This window comes from Mus caroli, chromosome 13, assembly GCF_900094665.2.
Source record: "Mus caroli chromosome 13, CAROLI_EIJ_v1.1, whole genome shotgun sequence".
NCBI classification, from domain to species: domain Eukaryota; kingdom Metazoa; phylum Chordata; class Mammalia; order Rodentia; family Muridae; genus Mus; species Mus caroli.
In genome coordinates this window covers 19,138,137-19,148,344 of record NC_034582.1, presented here as the reverse complement: position 1 = coordinate 19,148,344, position 10,208 = coordinate 19,138,137, and the positions used below count along the sequence as shown (strand labels likewise).

At 44.8% G+C, this 10,208-nt stretch overlaps 5 non-coding genes across 5 annotated transcripts; all 5 read right to left on the bottom strand.

Annotated features, from left to right (window-relative positions):
• Positions 1 to 118: 118 nt before the first annotated feature.
• Positions 119 to 191, bottom strand: Trnaa-agc. Its single transcript has one exon. It is a non-coding gene; the product is annotated as a tRNA-Ala (tRNA).
• A 214-nt stretch (positions 192 to 405) lies between these two features.
• On the bottom strand, positions 406 to 478 carry Trnav-aac. Its single transcript has one exon. It is a non-coding gene; the product is annotated as a tRNA-Val (tRNA).
• A 5,919-nt stretch (positions 479 to 6,397) lies between these two features.
• Trnav-cac lies at positions 6,398 to 6,470 on the bottom strand. The gene has a single exon. It is a non-coding gene; the product is annotated as a tRNA-Val (tRNA).
• Positions 6,471 to 7,774: 1,304 nt separating this feature from the next.
• Positions 7,775 to 7,847, bottom strand: Trnaa-agc. The gene has a single exon. It is a non-coding gene; the product is annotated as a tRNA-Ala (tRNA).
• A 206-nt stretch (positions 7,848 to 8,053) lies between these two features.
• On the bottom strand, positions 8,054 to 8,127 carry Trnai-aau. The gene has a single exon. It is a non-coding gene; the product is annotated as a tRNA-Ile (tRNA).
• Positions 8,128 to 10,208: the final 2,081 nt, after the last annotated feature.

The window sequence follows — 10,208 nt, the reverse complement described above, 5'->3', positions numbered from 1 at the left end:
TTTGTGAAACTGGAAAGTGAAAATGTGGTGAAGAAGGGCGCACTAACGTTTAGGCTTAGAATGTGAGAAGAAAGCATAANTTGAGTTCGACTCGTGGTGCGCAAGATAACATAATAATTGGAGGATGTGGGCATCGATCCCACTACCTCTCGCATGCTAAGCGAGCGCTCTACCATTTGAGCTAATCCCCCAAGGTGGAGGAGAGAAAAGCTCTTTTGTCCTTTCTTTAATGTGAAGTGTCTCCAGTAGTCCTTATACAAGATATTTGCCATGGTTAGGGTTCACGAAAACATATCAGTCAAAACTAAAAACATAGGGTTGAAACTGATGTCTTCTAACTGCTCAAAAGTGTAATGGCTGAACTGAGAGTCTAAATGCACAGGAGAAAGTGANCAAAAGCAACCATGTTTCCGCCCGGTTTCGAACCGGGGACCTCTCGCGTGTTAGGCGAGCGTGATGACCACTACACTACGGAAACACCCACAGCCTCCTAGTTTTCCTAGTTTCAGGACATGCATTCAAAATATGCCTACTTACTGGCTTGTGGTTAGCATTTGTTGTATTTACTTGTATTATGGATTAACTAAATCAAAATAACCAAGGTTGTTGTCCCACTCTATCCACAGCCCTTGGTGAGCCACTCCACTACTGCCTCCTGCACACCGAGATTGCACATTGTCGGTGAATTTGTCCCTCTGTGGCTGGTTTACCTCACTCAACTTCATGTTCTCTGCTTCTTCATTCTAGTGGTTGCAAGTGACAGAGCCTCTTTATAAAGGGCTGAGTAGCATTAATGTTCCATGTATGTCTGCTGTGTTTTCATCTGTCCATTGATGGACAGTAGCTTCATTTTGTATCTTGGTATAGTGGCTATTCCTGGCTGTCAACTTGACTATATTTGGAATGAACTACAATCCAGAATTGGAAGGCTCACCAGTGACCCTTATCTGGAGGCTTGGAGATCTTTATCTGGATCTTGGTATGGAGATCTTGAGCCATAGTGGCTATGGATTCCAGAAGATTAAATCTCCGAGTTTAAGGAACACACGTTTAATCTGGGCTACACCTTTCATCTGGGATTAAGGGTGTGGTGGAACACACCTTTAATCTGGGCTACACCTTCTGCTGGAGACAATATAAGGACATTGGAAGAAGGGAGTCTAGCTCTTGCTCCTTNGCCTGCTTGCNGTGTGAGACTGAGTAACTGCTAGATCCTTGNACTTCCATTCACAGCTGCGACTGAACCATTGTTGGGAATTGGGCTGCTGACTGTAAGTCATCAATAAATTCTTTTACTATATAGAGACTATCCATAAGTTTTGAGACTCTAGAGAACCCTAATACACTTGGTTATTATGAATAATTTTGAATGTGAAGATATGAGTGTCTCAGAAGACAANAATTCATTACCATGAACAGAGCAAACATGAACCCGTGACTGGNGATGTTCTCTATTGCTAAATTTCTAAAGGAATTGTCATACTAGTACCTATAATGACTATAATAATTTAAATCATCAAAACTGTGCAAGCATCCTCTTTTTTCCATGCCTCACCAGCTCTTTTCTATATTTGAGGATGGTTAGCTATTTATGGAGGACTGGAGTAAGGTATACTCATTGGGCTTTGGGTCTCATTTTCTTGGTCACTTATGAGATGGGCACATTTTCATAGATTAGTTTATTGTCTTCTTTGAAAAATGCCTAACTTGATTTTTTTTTCTCTTTTATGTCAAGTGGAGGACTGTGCAAGGTTCAGGGGAGGTTGGGAAGGTGGAGGACTGTGTATGGTGCAGGAGAGGCTGGGGAAGTGGAGGACTGTGCATGGTGCAGGAGAGGTTGGGGAGGTGGAGGACTGTGCATGATGCAGGAGAGGTTGGGGAGGGAGTGGTCAGGAGAATGGGGCTGGGAAGACTGAGGTAATTCTCCTTCCACATTGGTTAAATATGTCTGTCTTGATGAAGGGGTAACACATCTCAATCAGCCTCTGAGGCCATGCAGCGTTAAAACAGAGGTTCATCTAGGGACAGAAGTGTGTTCTAAAATGCAGCGTAGTCCCTGAGAGGAATGTCACAGGGTAAGCTGTATTTTTATCATGAGTCATCCCTGGGGAAGGTGGTGGCATCTGGACTTTCCCACTGAAGTTCCACAAGGGTTTAAAAGTAACAGATTACAGGAGGAGTCATCCTAATGAGTATGAGGGATAGGAAAGTAAGTGGCAGGCTGTCACTCAACATTCAGGGCATTGCTTTAGAGATCCAAAGATGGATGGGTTTTTGGAGGCTCACCCTGTCTCCTTTCAGCAGTTGTTTACCTGTTAGAGATTTTAGGATAGCTTGAGAAATGACGGTAACAGGATACCCAGTGCCAATGTGTTTGAAAGCAGAAGAGACCACGGGTGTGAACTCATAAATGTTTTGCACCTGCACCAGTCACACAGGAGCTATTAGAAAGGTGGAAGTGGGAAACCCAAACAATGGCACTGTCCTTGGGATCTGTACCTAGGAACACATCTCCTCTTCCAATCTTGCTTCAGTTATACACTGTCTTGGGGTTACTATAGTTGTGATGAAACACCATGACCAAAGAAACCTGGGGAGGAAGGGTTTATTTGGCTTACATTTCCACATTATAGCTCATCATCAAAGGGAGTCAGAACTGAAACCCAAACAGGGCAAGGACTTGGAAATAGCAGTTGATGCAGAAGCCATGGAGGAGTGCTGCCTACTGGCTTGATCAGCCTGCTTTCTTGTAAAACCCAGGACCACCTGCCCAGAGATGGCCCCACCCACAATGGGCCAGGCCTTCCTCCATCAATTAAGAAGATGCCCTACAGGCTTATCTACAACCCATCTTATGGAAGCATTTTCTTGAGATTCCATCCTTTCAGATGACTTCAGCCTGTGTTAACATAAAACTATCCAGTGTATTCATCAATGATACAAAATAGAATTCTAACATACTATGAAAACAAAAACAAGTTTCTCCGAATTTTCAGATTTCTGGCCAGTTACTTTTTGAGAGTCCCGGTAATGTGTGCCAGATAATATCAGAGTATTTACATTGTGACTCTAGCACAGACTCCCTCCTTTCTCCTTAAAAACCCTCTCCTGCTATTTTGCTTTGCTTGCTTGCTGCTGCTGCTGCTGCTGCTGCAGCTGCAGCCAGCTCCGATGCCACGTTTGCGCGCGCGCGCGCGCACACACACACACACACCACCAGCCACCCAGCTTGACCTTGGATAAAAAATCTTTGTGCTGAGAATTTGGTGACTCGGGATGTCCTGCACGGACTGCGAAGTGGCCAACCTCCCTTACATTGGTGATCCTCTCAAGGTGTGGATGTCTCCTTAAGGACAAATCCAGAGAGTCCTCCCAACGGTGAGCGCAGGAAGCAGGCTTGGCGCACACACAGAGTATAATGGGATTCAGGACCCACAGGGCCTGGTGGGGAGACAAGGAAAAGTATAGCTCCTCTGGCCTCAGCCCAATCATTGGGCAGAAACTCATCCAAGTCGCCTCCTAGCTGCAAGAAGGTTCTATATCTCATGTCTGTTTGGCGCAGTGTTTTGCGTAGTGTTTATGCCTAACCAGGTGCACCTACTTCCCCACTAAAGCTTCTCTCTGTGTTGGTTAAGAGCCGTGGGAGCTTGTTTCTACATGGACTGCAACAGTTGTTTATCAAAGAAAACTGAGCAGGGTGAGCTGCTTGTTTTTGTGTTCATTCTCGGAGGGGGAGTTTAAAACAAAGCCAAGAATCCTCACATGGGCTCTCTCCTTGCAAAATGGGTTGCCGCCTATGAAACCGGTGCTGGTTTCTTATTTTCACCTGTAGAAACCTTTTGCACCTCCCTCGACCTTCTCAGTGTGCAATGACCTAATGCAAGTCGTAACCGAGTTTTTTTTATAAACTTCTCAGAAAGAAGCTTTCTGACGATTTTCTTGACGTGGGTGGATTCCAGATGCTTTGTCAGTGATCGTCTTAGTGTCGATCTACCGGCCTTTCTGACATCTGTCTACCCTCCAGCTTCCCAGCCTCACTGATGCAAGCACTCTTTTTTTTAATTCTTTTACAGGTATTTGCTGGAGGGCAGGAGAGGAGAGTGCCCTGGCTCCATCGTGGAAATCAGGGCAAGTGCAGGAGCGGGTTCTCTCCTTCAACCACGCNTTCTACCCNGGAACAAACTCAGCTCAGCAGTTTGGCGACAAGTGCTTTTACTTGCTCAGTCCTTGCACTGACAAATTCAAATCCCTGGCCTCAGTGTGAGGAACCTGGAAGCAACTTATTGGAAGATTCTACAGGTCTGATTTCTGAACAGGAAGCCAGGAGTCTGAAACTGATAGTAACAATCTGCCTGTTATCTAGCACTTTGAGGGGGGNTAGGATTGAGAATTCATTCTGTCCACATAGGCAGGCCGGAGCCAGCCAAGGAAACACAGTGAGGCCTATCTTTAAGTAAGGAGATTAACAACAGAAAACACATTTCCATTTGGCCTAGTGCACCCCACTGACTCTTGGTACACAGCCAGCCATCACTAACTCTAATTTTTCATCAGTTAGATCAGAGGATTGGGACATAAGGTTCCAATACTGAGTGATGAGAGAGCTAGCCTAGTAATCTTTCCACAGTAAGNAGCTAAAATGAAGTGGTTTTATTATCATACCCACAAACCTGGAGACAGAAATGACAGTGGTTACTGCAGGGTCTCCTGACATCATTGGGATCTACGCTCCTCCTGATGACCTGGGCTCCTAACATCAGTTCACAACTGTCAGCATCAGGATGTAATGCCCACTGTGCACAGACATACATGAGGGTAATCACTCATACACATATGAAAAAATTTTTTTTAGAAAATCAATTTTAAAAAGGAGCAAGGCAAGAAGCAGAAAAGTGTGCAAATGAGCCGTGTATCCAGACACTGCTGTTTCTTCCTTATATAGGTTGAAAGATTCCTCACCTGAGGAGCAGAGGTACAGGCAAACCTGCAGACTGTATCTGTGAACTCGAACCCCGGAGCAGCTTCCTGGGCTCCAGGACTGCATGGCTGATGAGTCCGAAAATGCATAACCGAGGTTCTCACAGACTGCTCAAAAGCCTTTCAGGATCAGAGCATCTATGCCAGTTTCTAATACAGTGCTTCTCAACCTGTGGGTCGCGACTCCTGAGGGGCGGGGGACGGGGTGGGGTGTAGAACGACCCTTTCACGGAAATTGCCTAAGACAACAGGAAAAGACAGATATTTACATATGATTCATAACTAGCAAAATTACAGCTATGAATTGGCAATGAATATAAAGTTGTGGTTGTGGGTCAGCACAGCATGAGGAACTGTATTAAAAGGTCGCAACATTAGTGTGATGGCTTGTATGGCCCAGGGAGTGGCACTAGTAAGCTAGCCTCAATTAAATGTTGTCATTTATAAGAGTTGCTTTGGTCGTGGTGTCTGTTCACAGCAGTAAGACCCTAACTAAGATAGATAATTAGGAAGGCTGAGAACTACTGTTCTACAAGAAAAGTGATGAGTTGAAGTGGACGTGGAAAAATGTGGAGAGCTAACAAATTCCTGGTGGCAGTGGAAAGGTGTGCCTTCCTTTGTTTGTTTGTTTGTTTGTTTCCCTAGAAAAAGCATGGGGAATGTGCTCCTGTAGGTCTGGTCAAGAAACATGGTGAAAAGATCTAGCAGGCCGGGGCATGACAAACATGGTGCCAACAACTTTGCCTTTTGTCCTTCTTCCCCTTGATAAAACGTTAGATTACATTTCCAAAGCTAACCCCCAAGATCTAGTCCTTTATGTGCCTGCTGATTCATTCCTGTGCCCGAACAAGGTCCAACTATCAAAACATCAAGGTCAAAATGTATTTTTTTGAACTAACTGATTAAAAATATCCAATCAGAATTTTTTTTTCTCTTTCTTTTTGTTTTTTTCCATGTAAGCTGTCCTGAAACTCACTTTGTAGACTAGGCTGGTCTCAAACTCAGAAATCCGCCTGCTTCTGCCTCTCGAGTGCTGGGATTAAAGGCGTGTGCCACCACGCCCGGCTTCCAATCAGAATTTCCCAAAAAGTCCTAGTTCATTCTAACACAGGCCTCGGGTTTGTTTGTTTGTTTGTTTTGTTTTTCCCTCTTAAAATTAACACATGCAAAGCTCTTTGCTGTGGTTTATGCTGGTTTCAGATTCAGCCACTTTGTCTTTTTGCCTTGCTTAATAATGGATCTCTCTGTATTTGGCTTGTGCTTGAAAATTGGTGTTTGGGTGTGATCTATGCCTAATCTGGGACCCAGAGGGAAACATCCTACAGTGCATGCGGTTCCTTTCAGATGGGTGTTTGCTCTGTTGAAAATCTGAAGACTTCAAAAAAAAAAAAAAAAAAAAAAAAAAAACAGTGACAAGTGTTGTTCCCGCCCGGTTTCGAACCGGGGACCTCTCGCGTGTGAGGCGAGCGTGATGACCACTACACTACGGAAACACACAGCAACGGCACTTATTTCACTTTGTCCTCCAAGATGCGCACTGTATCCTTGCCCAAGTGTGATCCAAAAGTTACAGATTCACACCAACGGAGACAAACGCAAGGAATGCAACTAAAGCAAAGATAAAAATCATAGTGGAGAGGCGAAATCCTGCTACAGAGAAGGATTAATGTGACTTGGGTGGCGCGCAGGGCGGAGAGAGCTCTTGGGAGGGAGGAGAGTAGGAATTCCAGCGTTAAGATGTAGCTGTGCACCGCAGGGGAATCCGGGGAAGAGCCTGATAACCCGGAGATATTCGAGGAGCATCTTGAGGCCTTTGGAGAGAAATTGGGCATCTGCTTGTGGACGTTGTACATCGTGGTGCGCACTAGGCTCCGCACCACGATGTACAACGTCCACAAGCAGCCCTCTCTCCCCCCCCTCTCTCCCCCCTCTCTCCCCTCTCCCCCCTCTCCCCTCTCCTCTTCCTGTTTGTTTTGGTCTTTGAGACAAGCATCTATGTAGCCCTGCTTGTGGACGTTGTACATCGTGGTGCGGAGCCTAGTGCGCACCACGATGTACAACGTCCACAAGAGTTCCAACCAAAACTCTGATTCCCTCTCCCTCTCCCCCCTCTCCCCTCCCCTCCCCTCCCCCCTTCTCTTTCTCTCTTTCTCTCAATCTTTCTCTCTGCCTTTCTTTCAACTCCCCTCCCCATGCCCCTGCTTGTGGACGTTGTACATCGTGGTGCGGAGCCTAGTGCGCACCACGATGTACAACGTCCACAAGCAGTCCCCTCTCCCCTCTCCCCCCTCTCCCCTCTCTCCCCTCTCTTCCCTCTCTCCCCTCTCCCTCTCCCCAACAGAGTTTAGAAATGGACTAGTGGAGAGGACGCCACTTCGCGCTTAGGCCAAGTGGAGTTTAGTCCATGAAATGCTGAACTCCAGGTAGTGCTGTACTGTGGGTAGCTCCGGTGAAGAGCAAAACAACCCTCCGATAATGCGGTTGAGTGAGCAAAGAGATGGACGAGAAAGAGAAAGGTTCCAAAGAGGCAAGAGAACAAACACAGCACGGTTTAAGAGGAAAAGTCTAAACCTGGGTACACAGAAGCGGTTCTGACTTAATGTACGAGTGGAAAGACAAATGGAGACGCCCAGAAACAATTGTCTAATGTAAACGAGTACATGACGTGGATATGAAAACCTCTAGTTTATCTTCAGAGTGTCTGAGGAAAGACTAAGACTAAGGAGGGTAGTTTCAGTCCTCAATTTAGAGGAAGCGAGTACTCTTCCAAGGCGTGGTGCATAACATAAGGAATAACTGGAGGATGTGGGCATCGATCCCACTACCTCTCGCATGCTAAGCGAGCGCTCTACCATTTGAGCTAATCCCCCGACATAAGGAAAAGCTTTTTTCTTTTGTACTTCCTTTTATGCTAATTGTCTCCACTGGTCCTCACACAGGTATAGCTATGAAGCTGGAAAGCATGACAGCGTAGGCTGAAACGGTGGAGCTGAGATTGTCCTAACTGCCCAAAAGTGTAGAGAATGAGCTGAGAATCTAAACACACAAGAGAAAGTGAGAAGAAAAAGAAAAACACCATTTTCGCCCGGTTTCGAACCGGGGACCTCTACACATATTAGGCAAGCGTGATGACCACTACACTACAAAAACACTCTGAACTCATATGTTTTCTTAGTTTCTATGGATGCATTCAAAACTTGCTTAGTAAATTACAGGATGTTGACGTTCTTTGTATATGTGTGTTATCATGGGGTTCAAAGTAGCTAAGGCCTTCCCTCTTCATCCCTAGCCGTTGGTGACCCTACTCTACTCTGTTACTGCCAACTGAACACTCTGATTGCACACTGTGAGCGAAGTCCTGTGGAATTTGTCCATCTGTGGCTGGTTCACCTCACTTAACACCATGTCCTCAGCTTCGTCATTTCAGTGATTGCAAGAGCCTCTTTATAAAGGGCGGAGTAGCTAACGTTCCATGTGTGTCTGCTGTGTTTTCATCTGTCCATGGATAGACGGTAGCTTGATTTTGTATTTTGGTTATTAGGAGTTATCCTGCTGTGAATGTGAAGGATTGAATGTCGCAAAAAAGACACTGAATGTTTCAGAACACCTTGATTCCACTACTGTGAGGGGCAGGCTCTGTGGCTCTCTTCTCATTTTCTAAAGAAATTGTCATGTTAGAGCACTAGCTGCTCTTCCAGAGGACCTGACTTTGATTCCCAGCAGCCACAGATCAGTTGTTAATATAAGTGAAATAATGTAGAGTACTAGTGCGCTAATAAGGAATAAAATTATTAGTGTATGGTCAAGAAAACTTATTTATTCCTCTATAATGAGTGATGTGGCATCTTGTAAGCCTAATTGAAAAGGGTAAGTAAGCCATCTAAGATATATAATGTAACTCTGTAATTTAACTTTGACAGTTATATAATTAATTTACTAATATCCCGGGGCATCTACCGCCTCCTTATGGCAATTTGCGGAACTGCATGCAAATATCTTAAGGATTCTTTCTTGTCAGCCAACAACACACAGATCTGCCCCCCCCCCCTGTTTTAGTGTCTTAAGGTTTTATTGCTGTAAAGAGACACCATGATTACAGCAATTTTTATAAAGAAAAACACTTAATAGAGGCTGGCTTACAGTTTCAGAGGTTTAGTCCATTATCTTCACGGTAAGAAGCATGACAGTGTGAAGGCAGACATGATGCTGGAGAATTCTCTATCTTGATTCACAGGCAATAGGAAGAAGACAGTGTGTCACACTGGACATAGCTTGAGCATAGAAATCCACCCCGACAGTGACACACTTTCTCCAACAAGGCCACATCTCCTGATAGTCTCATTTTCTATGGATCAAGCATTCAAACCCATCAGTCTATGGGAGCCATTGATATTCAAACCACCACAGTTCACTCCCTCACCACAGGCTAGTGGCCATATCATAATGCTGAAATGCATTCAGTTCAATTTCAAAAGTCCCTATAGTCTATAACAATCTCAAACTTCCTTTAAAGTCCAAAGTTCAAAGTCTCTTCATACAATCTCTCAACTGTAATTCCTGTCAAATTAAAATGAAAAAGCAGATCACATACTTCTAAGATACAGTGACCCAGGATATACATTACTGTTCTGAAAGGGAGCACAGTGAAGAAATACTGGACCAACAAGATGAAAAATCAGCCGGGCAAATTCCAAACTCTGCAATTCCATGTCTGATGTCAAAGTGGTCTTCAGATCTTCAACTCCTTTCAGCCTTGTTGACTGCAACACACTTCTTTCTCATGAACTGGTTCCATTTCCTGTTAACAGCTTTCCTAGGCAGGTGTCCTAGAACTCTTTCATCTCCAACATCTTGAGGTCTCTGAAGCAATCCAGGCTTTACCTTCACAACTTCATGTAATAGCCTCTCTGGACTTTCACACAGGACACCCTTGCCACACACCTGGCCTCAGTCATAGTCACAGGGCTTTCCTTAGCCATTGAGGGAGATTCCATAACTCCTTGACACTAATGCCAAAGCTGCCAAGTTTTGCTGTTTGCCTGGGCTTGAAAATGGTCCCCTTGTTCAATTACAACTTCACCACTTTCTGTTTTTGATGGTTTCTTTCACTGCCTAAGCTTGCATGTCCTGGAACTAGCTGTGTAGACTAGGCTGACCTTGAACTCAGAGATCTGCATGTCTATATTTCTTGAGTGATGGGATTAAAGGCCTATACCACCATGCCTAAACTG